Genomic DNA, 21,387 nt, shown 5'->3' with positions numbered 1-21,387 from the left:
TTTATATTGGTTAAAGTCACCAAAACCAGTTAGGTCTTTTTTATATTGGCTGAAGTCAACAAAAATATAACAATCCTAAAGTATTGTCTGAGATTGCCAACCATCTTTTACAGCCTAGTTCAATTGTCCAACCATAATTGTTATGTAGCAAACTCTTATTTCTTCTATTTTTAAAAATATTTTTTAGTTTTTTCTGTTGTGTGATTGAGTGGACCATAGAAAATGACTTCATGTATTGTATATAATATCATAGACATAGTTCATCTCCAAATACTCCTACTCTATATTATTATCTCTTATGTATTTTACAAGAAAAATAAAGAGAGAATTGCTAGAAATGAAAGAGAGATTGGATTTAATATTGTTTCCAAGGGGAACAATGGAGATTAGAGCAAGAAGTAGCAAACTCAGTAGAGCATTTACCTCCAATCCCATCACAACACTTGCATTCAATTCCCATTGTTGCAAAAATCTCTGAATTATAATATCCCTTAAAATCTGTCATAAAAAAGCCCCATAAAATCAAATTATATCATAATAGAGAATTTACAAAAATTAGAAACAGAGAAACATTATAAATACCTTTTTGAAGCTTGAGTATTGGGAAGATTGAAAAGGGCCTACTACTAGCTTCCACAGTAACTCCATTTTTAAAAGAAACACACATTAGAAGAAAACCCAGAAACAAACACTTCCAATTCCAAAAACCCATCTCAATAAACCAAAAAAAAAAAACAGCCTTGAGTAGATTAAACTAGAGGGAACTTAAGGGAATAATGAGTTGAAAATGGTATCTTTATTATGGGGAAAGAGAGGGAGGAAGTGGGAATATACAACACGTTTTCTAGTTTAAAAAATTACAAAATGTCTTTTCATTGAGGGTTGGTGGAAATGTCAAGGAAATTTCCTTCCTCTTTGTCCTTTTTTGCTTGTGGAAAACTTATAGACGAAACTTTACATGAATTTGATGGCAACTCTTGTTTTCTGGCTGTGGGTGTTTGGTGTTCTTTTTTATTTCTTCCTTTTAGATTTGGGGGAGACTAAGGTCTTCTTGGCGTTGGAATTTGATCTACGTTGGTTTTATAACTATTTTGTTTTTATTTTTTATTTTAAAAAATAGACTAATCAATGGTTATTACTAAATTTCTTTTTGTCCCACAATAAAAGATTTACAAGTGTTTGATTCCTCAAAATTTGAAAACGTTTTTGCTTATTTAATTTAGAACTGAAATGTTTTCCGTATTTAATTTAGATAAGAAACGTTGTTTATATTTAATATAGATAAGAAAATATTTTTTGTATTTAATTCAAATAGGAAAACCTTTTTTGTTTGAGTTCTTATAAATGGTTGTCTGAGTTTTTTAGGATGGCTCTCAGTTTTTTATAATATCTTTCTCTCTTTTTTCATAATTCTAGTATAAGCAAAGTTTCCACTTGATTTCAATCTTTTTCCGATGAGTGGATGTCTAGAAAAGGTATTCTGTTTGTTTTGGGAAGCAATCAACAAGAAACAATCTAGTACTAAGGTCGTGTCGTGATTTGCTTTCAAGGTAGTGGTCATTCACAGTACAACAATTGATCTATTCAACACTACAAATTTACAATTTTTAGGGTTGATAATAAAATTGGAATCATTGTTCTTTCGATTTTTGACATGGGCCAACATTGAATTCATATTCTATATTTTTCTTCTTCTTTGTAAAATAAAAAAATAAATAAAAAATAAAAAATATTCTCTCTAGTTGAATTCAAAAATAATATAGGTTAAATTATAAATTTTCCTCCATAGTTTCTCTAAATTTTTCTAAAGTACTTCAAACAAAAGTATGTAAGCATTTTAATTACTCAAGTAGAAATTTTATTTTACATGGTAAAAGGTGATTTTGGTCAGAGTTTTTTAAGATTCAAATTTAAGATGGGTGTTTGTTTATAACAACATTTTTAAAGAATCGTAAACATAGAAAAATTTATTGGTAGTTAACTCTATTGCTAATATACTCTGATCCGAAGCAAATTACTCGTATTGCTGATAGACTCCTCTTAGTGATATATAATTTGATACTGATAGACTCCGAGAGTTTGATCTAAATTTTACTATATCTACAAATTCTTTTGCATTGTGTTATATCTGCTAATACTTTAGATCTGATTGTACTTAAAATGTAATTTTAGTAATGGTCTATTTTCGAACTATTTTTGCTTTTTTTTTAAAAAAAAAATGTACTTATTTTCTCAAATTTTCTTTTTTGTTTTTCTAAGCAAATTAAAAACTGAATTTACGATCATACTCCAAAAACAAAAGTTAAAACTCCTTTGGTGACTACTTGATTTTTGGTTTTTGGTTTTTGAAAATTATGCATATTTCTTCTCAATTTCTTACAATAGTTTTCATATTTCCTCAGTAAAAAGTTAAATTATTAACCAAATTTAAAAAACAAAAATATATTTTTTAAAACTACTTTTTATGTCCCATTTAGTAACCATTTCATTTTATGTTTTTTAGTTTTGAAAATTAAGCCCAATTCCTCCCAATTTCTTACAATGATTTGTATTTTTCTTAAGTATAATGGTTGAATTATTAGCCAAATTTAAAAAAAAAAAAAAAAAAGTTTTTAAAAGCTACTTTTTTTAGTTTTCAAAATTTGGCTTGGTATTTAAACCATTGGCAATAGTTAGATAACAAATGAATAAATTTGGAAGTGGAAGTAATGTTTATAAGTTTAATTTTCAAAAACAAATAGTTACCAAACGGGACCTTCATTTTTCAAATCTTAGTTTGTGTTGAGAAATTAGTAACAAAATGTATGAAATTAACTTTTACATGCAGTTAGTAACTATTTTGTAAATCCTCTATATAAAGGATAATGTCACAAGCTAACAACTACTTAGAAATTACTTCAAAAACTAAATACTTATCTATAATTTTCGTCTGATCTCTTCAAGAAATAACATTCTTCAGCTCCTCTGTGGATGTAGGCCTCTGATTGCCGAACCATGTTAAAATCCCTATGTTCTTTTCTTCTTCCTTTCACTGCATGCAAGTTAAGAACTCTTCTTCATTATCTTTTTCTTCAAGAACTACACAAAACCCTCAACATCTCCATTGTCTCTTTTTCTCTCTGAACAAAAATGATGGAAATTAAAGTTGAACCAAATTGATTGCAATTTGTAACATGTGAGTGGAAGAGGTTAATCCTGACCTTAGACGTGTACGGTTGGATAAGTTTTTACGTGGCCATCTCTTTACCATTTATTTTGCTTCTTCAGAGCATCAACTTGATATTTTCTCCAAACTTAGGCCTGAGTGGAAAGTGGAAATGCCCAACAAAGTGGTATCAAAGCCTGTAAGAACAAGAAAGATTTGTCAAGAATTCAAGAAAGTTAATCTTGGAGCATTGTAAGCATTCAAGAAAGCTAGGAGATGGTTATTGCAAGATATGATATAGAAAAATTCGATGGAAAAGGAGATTTCAGTTTGTGGAAGGCTAAAATCAGAGCTATTTTGGGGCAATAAAAGGCTCATAAAGCTCTTGAAGATCCCTCTAAACTCCTTACTACTATAACAAAAGATTATAGGAAAAATATGGAGTTAATTGCACATGGAACTCTTGTTTTAAATCTATCAGACAGTGTACTTAGACAAGTCATTGATCAAGATACAATATTTAAAATGTGGACAAAGCTAAATGAGCTATATGAAACAAAAGATCTTTCTAACAAACTCTTTTTGAGTGAAAGATTCTTTACATTTAAGATGAATCCATCTAAAATCCTGACAAAGAATCTTAATGAATTTAAAAAGATTACAGCTGAGTTTAAAATCCAAGATGATACTATTGGGGCAGATAATGAAGCATTTGTCTTTTTAAATTCACTTCCAGAAACATACAAAGATGTGAAAATGGCTTTAAAATATGGGAGAGATTCAGTCAACACAGATATATCATATCAGCTCTTAGAATTAACGAGATGGAATTAATAACAAATAAAGAAGAAAAACCTAGTGCAGAGGGATTATTTGTGAAAGGCAAGTTTAAGTATCACAATAAAGAGAATAGCAAACAAGCCTCCATATAAGAAATCAAGGAGAAGTCAAAGATTAGATACAAGTACTACAAATAGATTGAACATCTAATCAAAGATTGCAGAACCTTAAAATGGAAGAATGAACATAAAAATAAAAACTAAAATCAGAAAAATCAATCAACACAGTCAAAAGGAAGCCTCAGTAGGGGAAGATTCATTCTTCTATTCAGATGCCCTAACCACCTCAAATCAAATGCCAGAATATGAAGAACTAGCTAAGAACCTTGATTGGGTTCTTGATTCAGGGTGTTTCTTTCATATGACCCCTATCAAGGACTGGTTCAAACACTTATAAAGAAATGGATGGAGGCTCAGTATAAATGGGTAGGTATGAATATTTCATCTCTTTCATAGATGATTATTCAAGGTTTGGGTATCTCTTCCTCATGCAACGTAAGTCTGAAGCCCTTAACAAGTTCAAGGAGTATAAGGCTGAAGTTGAAAACTTGTTAGGTAAGAAGATAAAAACACTACGATCTGATTGTGGTGGAGAGTATATGAACCTCCAATTCTAGAACTATATGATAGAACATCGGATTGTGTCCCAACTCTCGGCCCCAGGTACACCTCAGCAGAATGGTGTATCAGAAAGGAGAAACAGGACCTTGTTGGACATGGTTCGGTCTATGATGAGTTATGCTCATCTTTCAGACTCGTTTTGGGGTTATGCAATGCAGACTGCTTGTTATATCCTGAACACAGTTCCCTCAAAAAGTCTTTCTGAAACACCTTTTGAGTTTTGGAGAGGCCGTAAAGGTAGTTTACGCCACTTCAGGATTTGGGGCTGTCCGACACATGTGCTAGCGACTGACCCAAAGAAGTTGGAACCACGTTCGAAGGTTTGCCTCTTTGTAGGCTATCCCAAGGAAATGAGAGGAAGATACTTCTATGATCCAAGTGAGAATAAAGTGTTTGTTTCCACTAATGCTATCTTCTTGGAAGAAGATCACATGAGAGATCATAAGCCACGAAGTAAGCTCGTTTTACGTAAGATCTCAAGTGAGATTGAAACTGCTGAGGGTTCAACAAGAGTTGTTGAGCAGGCCGACAGATCAACAAGAGTTGTTGAGGTCAAAATCTCTAGTCAACCAGCTCAAGAGTTAAGACTGCCTCGATGTAGTGGGAAGGTTATGTACCCATCGAATCACTATATGGATTTGACTGAAGCCCATAACGTCATTACGAATGATGGGGTCGAGGATCCATTGTCTTTTAAGAAAGCAATGGAGGATGTTGACAATGATGAATGGGTTAAGGCCATGAACCAGGAATGGAGTCTATGTACTTCAATAACGTATGGGAGCTTGTTGATCCACCTGATGGGGTCAAACCTATTGGGTGTAAATGGATCTATAAGCGAAAGAGAAGTATAGATGGAAAGGTGCAAATCTTTAAGGCTAGACTCGTGGCAAAGGGTTATACCCAGGTTGAGGGAGTTGACTATGAGGAAACTTTTTCACCTGTTGTCATGCTAAAGTCTTTCAAGATTCTCTTGTCCATAGCCACATTTTATGATTATGAAATATGGAAAATGGTCATCAAGACTGCCTTTCTGAATGGTAATCTTGAAGAGACCATCTATATGATTTAACAAGAGGGGTTCGTAGTTCCAGATCAAGAGCAAAGAGTTTGCAAGCTTAATAGGTCCATTTATGGGCTGAAACAAGCATCTCAATCTTGGAACATCAAATTTGACACTACTGTCAAGTTGTTTGGCTTTGATCAGAACGTTGATGAGCCTTGTTTACAAGAAGATCATCAATAGCTCAGTAGCTTTCCTGATACTGTATGTGGATGATATCCTACTCATTGGGAATGGTGTAGGATATCTGACTGACATAAAGAGTTGGCTAGCTGTCTAGTTCCAAATGAAAGATTTGGGTGAGGCATAGTATGTTCTCGGAATCTAGATCATTCAGGATCGCAAGAACAAATAGTTAATTCTATCTCAGGCATCATACATTGATCAAATGTTGATCAGGTACAAGATGCAGGATTCCAAGAGAGGTTTGTTATCTTTCAGGCATGCAATCGTTCTGTCTAAGGATCAATATCCTAAGACACCTCAAGAGGTTGAGAAGATGAGATGGATTCCCTATGCTTCTGCTGTAGGAAGCTTGATGTATGTAATGTTGTGTACCAGACCCGACATTTGCTATGCAGTAGGGATTGTTAGTTGGTATCAGTCCAATCCAGGATTTGATCACTAGACGGCGGTCAAAACGATCCTCAAGTATCTTCAGAGAATGAGAGTCTACATGCTTGTGTTTAGAGCTAAGAATTTGATCCTTACGAAATACAATGTTGCTGATCCCTTTACAAAGTCCCTCACGGCTAAAGTGTTAGAGGGTCACCTGGAAAGTATGGGTCTGCGGGATATGTGGCATCTTGTCTAGGGCAAGTGGGAGATGATACTGGGGTATGCCCTAGTTTATTGTATATTGTACATTTTTATATTGTATTGTACATTAGTATGAAACCCGGATTTCCACTTTCCCTACTTAAGCCGGAAATAAAGGGATTAACTAAGTGAAAGTTAAATTCTATGTTGAAGTAAAGGAAATTTCTAAGTGTTTAAATGGATTGTTTAGTAGCTTTGGAATAAGCCATAACTAGTGAAAATTTGGTTAAGTATAATGCCAACAAGGAACCATGCGTTGGAAGTTAGAAAATTGACGAAGTATTTGACAATGCATTGGTGTGGTGCCATGCATTAGCCATGAAGCTTTTAGAGGTTATTTGGGGCGTTGAAGGAAGCCAAAGTGTGGCCAAGAGAAACGTTTGTGGCAGCCAATGTCTTGAGAGGTTAGAACAACGCATATGGCACGATGGATACGATGGAGGCATGCGGCGATGGTATACGGCAACACTATGCATTGGTGTCACACGGTGATGCTATGCGTCGATGCTATGCGGCAACACTATGCGTTGATGTCATGCAGCGATACTATGTGTTGGTGTAATGCACCGGTGCTATGCGTTAGTGGCATGCGGCGGCCTTGCTACGAAAGAGTATGCAGCCAAGGGCATGCGAGGATGCGGCCTATGGTATGCATGTATACGGCCGAAGGAATGCATTGGTAGTATGCGATGGTATGCAGCGATGGATGCGATGGACGCGATGGATATGGCGGCCTTATTACACGATGGATGCGGCGACCTTGCTAAAGTATGAGCTAGGCGATGGAACGAGCTAAGGTGGACGCATAGTGAGTTGCCCTTGAGGTAATAAGGTTTATGAGGTTGGTTGCATTGGTCATAAGGGATGTGTTAGAAAGATCCTAGTTGATGGTGAGCTATGCCTTGAGGTATTGAGTTGAGAACCAAGTCGACCCAAAGGTTGCTATGTGTTGGTGATGTGCGATGCATTGGACATCCGAGGGCATGTGGGCGCATAGGACAAGGCTAGTAGTATGCGTTGAAAGGGTGTTGGTCATTATCCTAGTTGAGCGCACAAGGCAAAGGTAAGCCATGCGGAAGTGAAGAATATGTGGCCAAGGAAGAGCCTTGCGAGCATCTAGTATATGTGACCAAGTTGCGTCAATGGGATGCAAGGTAGGGTTGGATGAACGCATATGAAGTTAGAAGGACACATATGAAGAATGAACGCATATGAATGATGGACGCATTCAAGGACATCATCTAGACATGTGGCTTGTTGGGAAGGAATTTTAGGCCTTAAGCAAATGAGGTGGATGCATAAGAAGACATGCAAACTTGAGGTCCATGCGTTGGTGAAAGGAGAAGAAGACACCTCAGATTGCAGTGATGTAAAGGTTGCGGTAATAGTATGAGGAAAGGACAATTGGACATGCGGCCAAGTAGAAGGTTTCGACCTTAGAGAGATCTTGGACGCCTATAAATAGGGCCAAGGACTTCATATGGGAACTCAAATTCTCTTTAGAGAGTGTGTGCGGACTAATTGGGAGGAGACTATGCATTGATGTGTGCGGACTAATTGGGAGGAGACTATGCATTGATGTAAGACCATGCGTTGTGCAAGAGGTTCCAAGAGGGGAAGATGCTATCGGATAGGAAGGTCAGGAAGTAGCATCAACTTGGGATGAGAAGTTCTCCCAGAATGCTCGTGAGTTTGGAGTGATTTCAAAGCCACCTGAAAGCTGAAAGAGTCTAGTTTTCAGGTCAGGGCTATCAGAGAAGAAGCTCCAAGGAATCGGGTTGGAGAATGAGGACAAGATAGAGGGGTCGAGCTGCCGGGTAAGCAGGGCCAGTCTTGATGTTTTGATGTTTCTGGCCAAACCACGAGAAATTATGAGCTAAGATTTTGAGGTAAGCTTTTGAGACATTGTAGAGCATATTTGTGGAAGAAAATATCTCGAGATAAAGCTTAGAACTATGAGTAATCTGAGCTTTAAATTGAATCTGGATCTTAGGGTTCAAAAGGGAACCCGAGGTGATCAAGGAACTTCCAGAAAGAAAGGCTCCTAAACGATCAAGATAAGTGGTACTTTCCTTTAAGTCTTAAGCGTACTCATTCTAATTAGTTATTAGTTTAGCTATCTACCGTACGTGTAGATAGTAGTTGAGACCAGACTCATTCAAAGCAGAGGTTTGAATGTAATCTCATATTTATGATATACTTGTTATTTATAGTTGAAATAGACTCTAGAAGTTTCTTACCACTCACTAAGCTTTGTGAAGCTCATTCTGTTGTTTCATGTTTTTCTTCTCAGTAGAGAAAAGTGAGGAGTTTCAGGGTGTTGTTAAGGTTAAGGTTTGCCACAAGCCACAGTTACACTTCCGGAGGGTTTTACAATTGTTGTTGTAAACTTGGTAGTTAAGTCTTGGAGTTGTATCAATGTTACATTGTTCTAATAAAATGGGCCTACTTAATCAGTTGTTGTTTGCCTCCTTGACTTAAAGTTTACTGTACGTAGTAAAGGGATTCAATTGGGCAGTAGGTATCACAAAAGAGATGGTATCTGCGGTCCCTCACGCCTCTCCTCGAACTCAAGAGTGCGAGCTCGGGGTGAGGTGTGACAACTTGGTATCAGAGCATAAGTTTCTGAAAAAGTTGAAGGGTTATTTCCGCAAGAGTTATTAGGCAGTAAGTGTCAACAAAAGGGTTGATAACTGCTGCAGTCATGTCCTTTCCTAAGCTTAGAGAGTAGTCTGGGACGGGGTGTGACGTTTTACTTTTAACTCGATACCGAAGGATAGTTAAAAAGGTATTCGAGCAGCTCGATATTGAAGAGTTAGTTGATACTAGTTTGGTATCAAAGTATATGTTCTTGGAAACCAGAGGGTTGAGTTAGAAAAACTTGAAGTTTGAGTTTAGTAAAACCAGAAGGAAGTGTGGTAGAGTAAAGGTTTAAAAAAGAAAACTATGAATTATTCATGTGGTAGAGTAAAGGTTTAAAAAAGAAAACTATGAATTATTCAAGGTAGACTAAGAGGAATGGCAGAAGTGGCATGACCTAGCAGGCAACCGGAGCTGGAACTAACAACGCTACCTGAAGATCTACCGAGGAAGGTAAGTATGAATTTAAGTTATTCTCATTCAGTAGTTGAGAAAGAAAAGTTATGTTGTAGATAGTTTGGTTCAACATCTAGCTTAGAGATGGCTAGGTGAGGTATCGTTGGACAAACTAAGGAGTTAATATCAGAGTAACGCAGTGGAAGCGTGGTAATAGACAAGGTTATAAGAGGTTACAACAATGGTTGTTGTGAAACCTTAAAACCGGAGTAAGTTCGAGTAAATTTTGAGGACGAAATTTTCTTAAGGGGAAAGTAAATGTGAAACCTGGATTTCCATTTTCCCTACTTAAGCCTGAAATAAAGGGATTAACTAAGTGAAGTAAATTGGAATTGGTGTCCTAATTCTCCCAGAGTCTCGTTGTTTTGTAAAGATACACATTGTTCAATAAATAAAATAAGTGTTATTTAATTTGACATTTACTCATATCCAATAAACAAAGCTCTTTGGTTATCTTATGTGAACTTAAGCATGTATATGTGATATACAAGTGGATCATGCCTTAAGTGATAACCTAAATCGGTCTATAGTATAATGATTAAGGTGGGATACCAAATCCTGGTGACACTACGGATACGACCCACTTTGTAAAGGTTTGAAAATGTTGTAAACTACTACAAATGGTAGATCCTGACCATTCGTGTAGAGACGTGGAGCAGGGGTGTCATATATAAAGAGTTTGTATAAGACCTGGACCACGAGATGACTAGACTCTGTATATAATGTCGTTGATACTAGAGACTTGCATCTCACCTAAACGACCATAGGTGACACGACCTCAATCCTGAGTGTTTTGTGAACTCCTGCCTTTGAGGGCGGTTCTTTGATTAGTATGGGTAAGAGTGACCAGATTGCCAACTCAACATGCCTACCTTTTTGGGGACTTGTCTGATCTTGGAGCTGGGAACTCAATCCACAAGATGGAATTCACGCCTTTCCCAAAGCAGGGATAAGTAGAGAGATTGCTCCCTTAAGGGCTGATTCTAGGGCTTGAACATAGTGGCCACAACTTCTCTTTGGAAGAGAAGACTCAGTCATAGTAGGACTATGACTTATGTTCATTAGAGGGATCGGTGGTACTTAAGGAGACAAATGTAACTACAGGGGCATAATGGTTATTGGCTTAACTGTATTTATGAGTTATCTGTAAAGGGTTGTCGCATTTCTGATTGGTTAAGATGGACACATAATATATCTGTAGTGAGGAGAGTTCAACTGTCGATCTTTAGTGGAGTGCCTGGAAGTTAACGGATGGTGGATCCCGTGACTAAAGAATTTAGTCAGTTATTCACGTACAGTTGGAGCTTCAGATCTATAGGTCCATGAGGTTCCCTTGGTAGCTTGGATTCTGTTGAGGATCAGTTTTTAGTGTTGATTTGAAATGTTCAAATTGACAAAAGGTATTTTGATTATATATGATATAATGGGTATGATGTATAAGATACATCTAGTGGAAGATTAATGTAAATGAGATTTACATTAAGTACCATGGAATAGAAAAAAAAAAAACTACGGTTTATATATTTCATGAGATGAAATATTGAAACTATAAGTTATAAATATAGTATGATAAGTTGGTTATCATTTATATTTATAATAATATTAATTATTAGATAATTAATTCTTTTTCTTTTAAATAACCAAAGTAGTGGGTGGTTATTGGATCATGGTAACTGTGAGTTTAAAAGGAAAGTGGTTTCCTTTTTTGAAAAGAAGTTTTTCAAAAGTTTGAAAAGGATTTTTGAGTTTTCTCTCCACAAAAGAAACTCATGTAAGTCTCAAGTAAATACAGATTTACTAAACGACGATTGGGTGAGCTAAACGATCGTGCAGGTGCGAGCTAAACGATCGTATAGTGTTTATTAAACGTTCACTGGCCCAAGGTAAACAATCGTGTAGTGTCTGTAGGTGACAGATGGAGCTAAACGATCGCATAGCTTTTGCTAGACGATCGCATAGCTTTATCTAAACGACTGGGCATCGACCTATACGATAGGTCTCATCCATCTCCCACTTACCCAGTTGTGTATGCGATCGTTGTTTCCTCTGTTCGTCTGCTCATACCAAGTCTGAACAGAGCCCACCCTCTAGATTCTCACACCGAGAATACCAAGGTCGCCTTGTTGGTGGTGTCAGACTCACCATCAAGGTTTTCTAGAGGTTGTTCGTGGTGCTGTAGAGGCTGTTCGTGTTGTGGAGTTGTTCGTGACCGAGGAGATCGTTGAGGATGAACGTGAAGTGTTCGTGCTGTGTTCATGCGGTGTTGCGGTCGTGTAGATCGGGCGTTCAAGGTCGCTGTTGTTTGAGTGTTCATGCACATCAAAGCGTGGAGACGCATCCTCCTATGTGTGTAGAGTTTTACTCTCTGTTCCTTTGTATCTTACATGCTATAATTTCTATTTGAATTGCATAATCTTTCGTTTGGAAGATGTCTGTAAATATGTGCACTCATGATTATAATTTGGAATAGTCTTGTTCCACTGCTCATGGAAATCTCGATTCTGATTTCCTTCAGTCCAAGCATCGACCAAGCTTACTTAAAGGAACTGTCTTGGTCAGTATATCAGCAGCATTATGTGAGGTATGTATCTTTACTACCTCAACTTCCCTTTTCTTAATTTCCTGTCTGATAAAATAGTACTTGATGTCAATGTTCTTGGTTCTGTTGTGAAACGGTTGGTTTTTAGATAAGTAGATTGTGCTCTGGTTGTCACAATATATTCTCACCTTTGTTTATGTAATGTCGAAATCGTTTAGTAATCCCTTTAGCCACAAATCTTCTTTCACGGCCTCAGACAGTGCTATAAACTCAGCTTCTGTTATGGAAAGGACCACAATAGACTACAAACTAGTCTTCCATCTTATCAAATTGTTTCCCCATAAGAAAACATAGCCTGATAGTGAGCACTTTCTATCCAAATCCCCTACATAATCAACATCAACATAACCATACATTTCATCATTGGAAGGATCATTCTATCTATATAAGATCATTGCTTCCTTTGATGAACAGAGTGTTGGGGTTGATGCCCTAAACTCTCGTTGGGTCTTGTAGTTTGTAAACACAGTCTTAAACAAACGTTTGTGATGTAATAATAAATGATATTTTCTTCACTTTTGTCTATGGAATATTGGATGTTTTAATTGCTTTACCACAAACCAATAAACTAAGATCTCTGGTTGTCATTGTAACTTAAACATGTATGAAAGAGATTCAGTCAACACAGATATTATCATGTCAGCTCTTAGAATTAAAGAGATGGAATTGATAACAAATAAAGAAGAAAAACCTAGTGTAGAGGGATTATTTGTGAAAGGCAAGTTTAAGTATCACAATAAAGAGAATGGCAAACAAGCTTCCACATAAGAAATCAAGGAGAAGTTAAAGATTAGATGCAAGTACTACAAATAGATTGAGCATCTAATCAAGATTGCAGAACCTTAAAATGGAAGAATGAACATAAAAATAAAAACTAAAATCAGAAAAATCAATCAACACAGTCAAGGGGAAACCTCAGTAGGGGAAGATTCATTCTTCTATTCAGATGCCCTAACTACCTCAAATCAAATGCAAGAATATGAAGAACTAGCTAAGAACCTTGATTGGGTTCTTGATTCAGGGTGTTCCTTTCATATGACCCCTATCAAGGACTGGTTCAAACACTTATAAAGAAATGGATGGAGGCCCAGTATAAATGGGTAGTAATCATTCATGTCTAGTAGTGGATATTGGCTCAGTTTCACTAAAATTAGAAGATATGTCAGTAAAGCTACTCAGAAACGTCAAACATGTGCCCAAGCTAAAAAGAAATTTGATCTCACTGGGCATGCTTGACTCAATTTTTTGTGAATATAGAGGGAAATGAGGCTATTGTGAAGTTTTGAAGGATACTAAGCCAATCTTCAGAGGGGTAAAAATAAATGGTGTCTATGTAGCCCAAGGAATTCAAAACATACAGTCAGCTCTAGTTGTAAATCAAAAGAGCCTACTAAAGGAGGCCTTTGCCATAAAAGACTTTCACACATCAGTGCCAAAGGCCTTCAAGCTTTGGCCAAACAAGGGGTTCATCAAGTCCTATCCTTTTGTGAACATTGTGTAATAGGGAAGGCAACAAGGCAGAGTTTTACCAAGGCACAACACACAACTAAAGCAATACTTGACTGTGTGCATTCAAATCTATGGGGCCCCTTAATCCTTAAGTGATGCCAGATATTTTCTAACTTTTATTGATGATTTCTTTGGGAAATACTAGAAATACTTTCTTAAAACTAAGGATATTAGTGAGAGAAAAAAGTAATCTTTTGATATGTGTTGATTTCTATGTGTTAATGGTCATGCAATAAACTGAAGAGTATGCAATATGTGTTAATGGTGTTTGTGATGACCACGCATTCCTGTCACAAGTTTTTTTTGCCCTTTCACCAAGTATAACGAGAACGCAAGTTTCTCGGGATGATCCAAAGTCAAACACAGGGACTTGTAACTAAATGATGTTTGTGAAGTAATGTGTTTGAGGTGATGAATAAAAATAAAAAGAAAGAAGTTAATTAATTATGTGTTACTCCTAGTTAATTAATTATGTGCTACTCCTACTCCTAACTAAACAAATTGAGCAATGGAAGTTTGACTATGAGAATTGGTAGAGATGCAGAAACTATTCACGCGTAATAAGATGCATGGAGAAGTAGAATTGTGGAGGGGATAATTTCACAGTGTCATTAATCTTGGTCGCAAGGGTAATCCTAGCTCGCCACACTAACACATCGCGCACCTCTCCATGGTCAGCCACATGCTTATATCTCTATAATGCATGGTTACGTTGAGCATAAGATTATTCATATCTCTAGGAACATTGCTTACTTTGCTTAGTGAGTTCCACCAGGTACCCTCTCAGGCAGTTGGTTATAGCCACTCAGCTCATAGACAAGCATTGCGATAGCCTCGCACTAAGCAAAGAGGATTGGTTCACTATACTCGTGCAATGCACACTTCTCGGTAGATTGCTACATGCGTCATATATCTATGTCGCATGATTGAGTATGCGATAACTCTTGCAATCAACATTTAACTAATTGTGATGAAAGTAAAAGATGATAAAGTAGAACAATATGATGAAGATGGTGTTGAAGGAACTAAAGAGATGCATTGATTACAAAATGTATTAATGTCTTAAGCCAAAATGTAATACAATACATAGATAAAAAAGAGGGGTGGAGGGCTAGATGTAAGCAATCTCTTGCTTCCATCAGATGTATTGGGTTTTATGTCCTAAAACTCGTGGTTTGTAAACATTAGAACTTATTCTGAGAATTCAATAAAGTAGTTGTTGAATATATTGTTTTTTTAAAAATCCAATAAACCTAAGTCCCTTGACTATTATGTGAGTACTTGAACTTTATGTGGAGACATACAAGTGGATCAGGTTCGAGTAAATAGTCAAAATGATCTATAGTATATGAATAAGGTTTGGTACCTTATTCTGTTAACACTATTGGATGCGGCCTACTCTGTAGTTGTTACAAAGTGTTGTAAAGTGCTACATACGAAGTGATCCTAATTCGTGCATGTTGAGACATGAGGAGTGCAGGTGTCCTGTACAAATGAGTTTTGTGCAAGATCGGTTCACGAAACTTGTCATTCTTACTTTATAACGCTGTTTACTATTTAAGACTGACAATTTCAAAGTGATGACCTAGGTAACTTAACCTTAATCCTAGGCTAACTATGAACTCTGTTTGTTCGGGATTATCCTTTGATCTACAAACGGTGAGAGTAGACCAATTGCTTCTACTCAATAAGCTTACCATTTTGGGGATAAGACCAGATGAATAGCTGGAACATAGGGTGCAAAAGAAAATTCACTCCTAACCGATTAGGGTTAGTAGAGAGATTGTTCCCTTTAAGTGCTGATTCTGGGTCTTGAACAAGAGGCCTCACCCTCTCATTGGCCTGAGAGGGATTCGATTTGTTGATTGGATCACAAATTAATTGTTCATTAGGGGATCAGTGGAAGTTAAGGATCAAGAGGTAATTTCGGGGGTAAAACAGAGATTCGACTCAGCCGTTATTATAAGCAACCTGTGAAAGGTTAACTTACTAATCATGGTTATATCGAATGGACATAATATATCTATAGTGAGGGGAGTTCAGCTATGGGCTTTAGTGGAATCACCCATTAGTTAACGAATGGGGGTTAGATTGTTCTAATGAGTTTAGCCGATTAATCTCAGATCGTTGGAGCCCATGATCTGTAGATCCGCGAGGTCCCCCTACTAGCTCGTAAATGGATATGTTTTAGGGTAGTTTGAGAAATTAATTTAAAACGTTCAAATTAAATGGAACAAGAGAATAAATATTTAAATATGATTTAAATATATAAAGATGATTATTGTGCAAAAATTAATTTATATTTGATATTAAATTAATTATTTTTAAAATTAATTTATGAAATTAATTTAAGAAAATCCATTTTTAAATCAAAATGATTTAAAAGTCATTTTTTTGTTTTAAAAGGGAATTGGAAATTCGTTTGCATGGGTTGCACAAAGTGGAAAAAGTTTTTTTCCATTATCATCATCTTTATGCTCACACCCAAACCATGATCTTCTCTACCTTGATTCTCCAAGCATAAACTGCAAGCCATGCACTCTATCTTTTTGCATGTTCATCTTAATATATAAAGAATATTGGAGTTATTGGAGAATGATGAGGAATACAGAATTCGGAGAGAAAAATCGTGGTGAAGAAGAAGTTGTCTTCTTCAACTTGTTGTTGTGAGCTTCCCTTGTTTCTCCACATCTACAAGCTGTTCTTGAGTCCCACAACTTTGCCTAAAGCTCCAAGAGCATGGTAGGGAAGGCTTTGAGGTGGTTCAAGTTGACATCAAGTGAAGACAACAGCTGAATAGACATTTTCTTGAAGAGTTCATCAAAGGTATGTTCTGAAAACCCATTTTTATGAACAATATGCTTTAGTTTTTGCCAAAATTAATGAATTAGAATGCTTATGGATCCTTGATACTTCCGCTGCATGTTGTTTAACTCTAACAAATGGTATCAGAGCATCTTTTAAGCTTTCAATTCGGTTTAATTTTGGCAAGGTGGGTGTTTTTTCATGAGATATATAAAATTATTGTACTGCTATGGTTTTCTCTGTTTTGGCATTATAATTCTCTTTAATTTCTCAATTAAATTTGTAATTGGCTCTTGTTTGATGAGCATTTATGTGTTAGCAAGAGTCTGTAATTTATTTGGAGTCATTAGAGTTGAAATTAAGATGTAATTGAAGAAACAAGCGAAGGAGGTCAAGCTATTGTTCCAAATTTTTCAGCTTCTGCTTCAATCTGTTGCTGAGGTCCAGTTGCTAAACAATCGTTTAGCTCCAGACGCTACACGATGAGAAGAAAAGCTATACGATCGTTTAGTAATATGCGCTGGTCGTTGTGATATTGAACACTAGACGATTGTGTACCTGCAGGAGCTAAGTGATGCGTTCATTTGATATACGATAGCAGTACGTGATCGTTTAGTTTTAGTCGTGGGAACTAGACGATTCGTTGTTTTTGCTAAACGATGGCGCTATACGATCATTTAGCAACGATGTGTGCTAAACGATGCGATGAAATGCTACGCGATAGCACTGAGCGATCGTTTGGTCGCGGAGCTAAGAGATCGTATAGATAAATGATATGCGATGCGATGATGTTCTATACGATGGAGCTATGCGATCGTTTAGCTGCGACGAATACTAAACGATGACTTGAATGCGCTGGGTGATGGTGTTATGCAATCGTTTAGTACTATGCGATGGAGCTAAACGATTACACTACGATGGAACTAAACGATCATCTAGTCCTATGCGATAGAGCTAAATGATCGTCTAGCTTCCAGCAAACATTATGTGATCATGTACTTCCTCTCAACCGAAGGCGATGACACTAGACGATTACCTCTAGGCGCTATACGATCGGCCTTAGCAGCATATTGAGGTTGGATCGAGAGCAACCAGTTCGACCGATTTACTTTAAGGTTCAATCTGGTTCAAACTCAAATGGTTGTGGTTGGTTCGGTTCAGACTCGTCCAGCCCGGTTCAAGTTGCTTTGGGTTTAGTTTGGAGCGGTTCAAAGACAATTATAAAGTTGTTTGTAATAGTTAGCTATCTGTTTGTTGTTTATGCCAAAACGAAAACACATACAGTTAGTATTTAATTGTTTATGCATGAGATGTATGTGATAATTAAATAAATTCATGTATATGCATACAGTATGTCATGTAGATTTAAAACCTACCGTAGGAAGCATGATACATGCATTGACAGAATGTTATAATTGTTATGATATATAGTATGTATATTAGATACCTTTATTATTTGTCGTAGATGTTTAGCATATCTAAATTTTGTAAGTTGTTATAAAATTGGTTAGACGTTTAAAATCCATAACAAAGAACAGTTGCATGCTCACTTAGGTTAACCGCTTGTTTTAATAGTTAAAATAGGTCGTTAAACTTGTAAAACTATAGTTACAAACTCAACCGGTATATAATCATGTCGAAGGTTGGGGGTATTTAAGTTGACGGTCTACGGAACACCTCCTACCTAGGGATTATAGCCGAATAATTGAGCGTTGGTAACCGATTTTATGAGCATTCGTGAACGATGTAAGATAATAAAATGGTTTATCACCTAGACATTGTAAGTTAAATCCAATTATAAGAGTTATATTTGGATAAACTACTTAGACTTAGGTTGTATGAAATTAGTCGTCTTGCCTAAGTAAAATATACCCAAACATTTAGAACACTTTAGTGGGAGAATAAAAGTTTATTAGCTGTCACGTCCTCAAGAGTTCACACCGTGAGATCCATGCTCGGAAGACAAACAAAATTAATCATCTGGGTGGGGATATATGATACTAACATGTTTTTATTTTTATTTTTAATTTTGATTAAAAATTCAAACATTTAAAAAAAAAAGATTAAAATTATTAGAAAGAAATGGTAAGAAAACAAATGTTGTTTCACTAACTTATGATTGCATTTTAATTTTCATTGTCAATTAATTTTAAGATAGAGCTAATATTATTTAATATTGTATCGACGTTCATAAAACGTAAATAAAGATGAGTCTAAAATAATGGAATTGAACTAAGAAATATTGAACCTAAAGACACGGCACTTTTGTTTTTTTCAATGTATTCCCAGAAATTCTTATCATTATTATTGTCTTTGTCATAAGTAAATATAAATCTGTATTAATATCATTTATCCCCACCCAGATGATTAAAAAATTATTAATAAATAAAAAATCGTGAGCGGCAGGATTCGAACCTGCGCGGGCAGAGCCCACATGATTTCTAGTCATGCCCGATAACCACTCCGGCACGCCCACACTGTTGGGAAGGAAAAAGCAATTTAACTTATGATTAAGTTTAAATTTACCAAAAAGAAATGTAAAAAAGTGGAGATGCAGGGTATCGATCCCCGTACCTCTCGCATGCTAAGCGAGCGCTCTACCATCTGAGCTACATCCCCATTTTGTTTATAAAATTAAATAAACAATATATTAATAAAATAGAAACAAAACAGAAACAAAAAAGATCAAGAAAAACAAAAGAAAATAGAAAGATACTGCAATTGTCATAAAGATAGTTGTTATCTACAATCCGCTATTTATAGAGTTGTTATAAAGATAGTGGTCACAGGAACCAACACGAATAGAGAATAATATATGTATATATTTATTTTTAGTAAAAACACAAAAGAGTAGTATTTTTTAGTACAATATTTGAACCTCCAACCTTTAAGAATGAAGATATGTCACTTATCATTGAGCTAAACTCATTATGATAAAGAGCTATGATATTAGTTTGAAATGAATTAATGAAAGGAACAGTTGCAAATATAGCAATCAAACTATTAATAGATATAACATAATGTAAAAAAAAATGACAAATATGATAAAATTTAGATAAGTATATCAATGATAGATCATATTGTTGGTAGGAGTTTATCAGTGATAAATCATCTTGCTGGTAAAAGTCTATCAATGGGTAGAATAATGACCAAGTGTATAAAATCATTTAAAAAAATTGCAAATATAGCAAAGTCTATCAGCGATTATTAGCGATAGACTTTTATCGCTGATAGACTTTGCTATATTTGTAATTTTTTTAAATGATGTTATACACTTTGTTATTATTCCTAAAAATGTTGTGCATTGCAATTATCCTTAATAAAAAGTATAAATACTACTTCTTTCACCCATTTTTTGTTCTTTACTTTTCATATGTGTCTTCAAAAACCAATCCTAGTTTTGAAAATTTTAAAAATAATTTTTAAAAATTTGTTTTCGTTTTAAAAAATTGGATAAGAAATCAAATGTAGTTAGAAGAGATGAAAACCATGGTTAAAAAATTAATAAAAAAATAAAGACCTACATGATTTTAGAAAATTAATAGTTATCGAACCAAGGCCTATTTTGTTCCATCTAAACAATAGCTACTTTATTCTCTAAATTATGGTTCATAACATGCTAAAAAACATTGTTTTCATATGAAAAATTCAAACATGATCAGATAAATCTAGATTTTAGAAAAAGAAAAACTAATGTCCTATTTGGTAATCTCTATTTTTGGTTTATAGTTTTTGAAAATTAAGTTTATTTTCACCACTTTTTTTATGATGATTTGCATATTTCTTAAATATCATGGTTGAATTCTTAGCCAAATTTCAAAAACAAAAATAAGTTTTTAAAAACTACTTTATTTAGTTTTCAAATTGGCTTAGTTTTTTAAACTATCGATAAAAAGTAGATAACAAAAAAAAAAAATTAGTGGTGAAAATAATGTCTATAGATTTAATTTTAAAAAATAAAATAAATTAAATGATTATCGAACGAGTCATAAATAATTTCATTCAATTTAAACTAACTTTTCATTATGTTTTGTAGGTGTTCTTTTCTAGTGCTTTCTTTAGTATTGGAACTTTCATACACATTTATTCTCAATTAAGACATAGCAATATGTTAGACACCTTAGAAAATTTCCATATGCATATAAGAACTTCTACCGAAAAGAGAACCTCTACCTGTCAAGAAAATCTAAAGCCCAATCCTTCCAAGTATACTAAATTATCATATCAATTCAATTGGAATATATTAAATCCTCAAGTCAATTAAATTGTTTCAATCTTAAGGGAACGATATTAGAACTCGAAAAATGAGTAAGGTAGCAGTTCAACTCTAATCCATGGAAAGAGTTTAAAGAGATTTTTATTCAAAATCCCAACACTACAACAAAATCAGGTTTTCATGATTCTAAAAATTGTCATTAGCACATTTCTTGACTTTTTCTTTGTCTTTGAATCAATCATCAAGGAAAATGTATAGATGACTCATGAAAAATCTGTTATTATTGGTTGTTTCATGACATTTCACTTCAATTAACAATAAACATTTATTGACATTTATTATCTATCATGGTAACATTATCTATGACAATTTTCCATTGTCAATAAAAAGACCCAAAAGTTTACTTTTCTGTCAATTAAACCTTTTTCTTGACATTGAAAATTTGTCATAAAAACATTAATATGACATGTTTAAGTGTTAATAATGCTTGAATTGTGACATTTAGTTATAGTTATTGAAGTCTGGTTGATGATAGTATTCAAATGTCATATTAATATATCTCATGACATTTGTGAAATGTCAAAAACTGTTTATAATGATGGATAACTATTTGCTTTATACCTGTCATTACACCTATGTTTCATCCAATTCGGACACAAAATATGTATACAATCA

The 21,387-nt window shown here is 35.1% G+C and overlaps 1 long non-coding RNA gene and 2 other non-coding genes across 3 annotated transcripts; all 3 read right to left on the bottom strand.

The window, feature by feature from the left end:
- Nucleotides 1–209: 209 nt before the first annotated feature.
- Nucleotides 210–827, bottom strand: LOC120074698. The gene is made up of 2 exons (XR_005481046.1): nucleotides 583–827; nucleotides 210–498 (listed from the first exon to the last, which is right to left on the bottom strand). It is a non-coding gene; the product is annotated as an uncharacterized LOC120074698 (long non-coding RNA).
- Nucleotides 828–18,890: 18,063 nt separating this feature from the next.
- On the bottom strand, nucleotides 18,891–18,972 carry TRNAS-AGA. Its single transcript has one exon. It is a non-coding gene; the product is annotated as a tRNA-Ser (tRNA).
- A 70-nt stretch (nucleotides 18,973–19,042) lies between these two features.
- On the bottom strand, nucleotides 19,043–19,115 carry TRNAA-AGC. The gene has a single exon. It is a non-coding gene; the product is annotated as a tRNA-Ala (tRNA).
- Nucleotides 19,116–21,387: the final 2,272 nt, after the last annotated feature.

Source organism: Benincasa hispida, chromosome 3, assembly GCF_009727055.1.
Source record: "Benincasa hispida cultivar B227 chromosome 3, ASM972705v1, whole genome shotgun sequence".
NCBI classification, from domain to species: Eukaryota; Viridiplantae; Streptophyta; class Magnoliopsida; order Cucurbitales; family Cucurbitaceae; genus Benincasa; species Benincasa hispida.
Note: the sequence above shows the minus strand (reverse complement) of the source record. Positions and strands in the feature narration are given on the sequence as shown.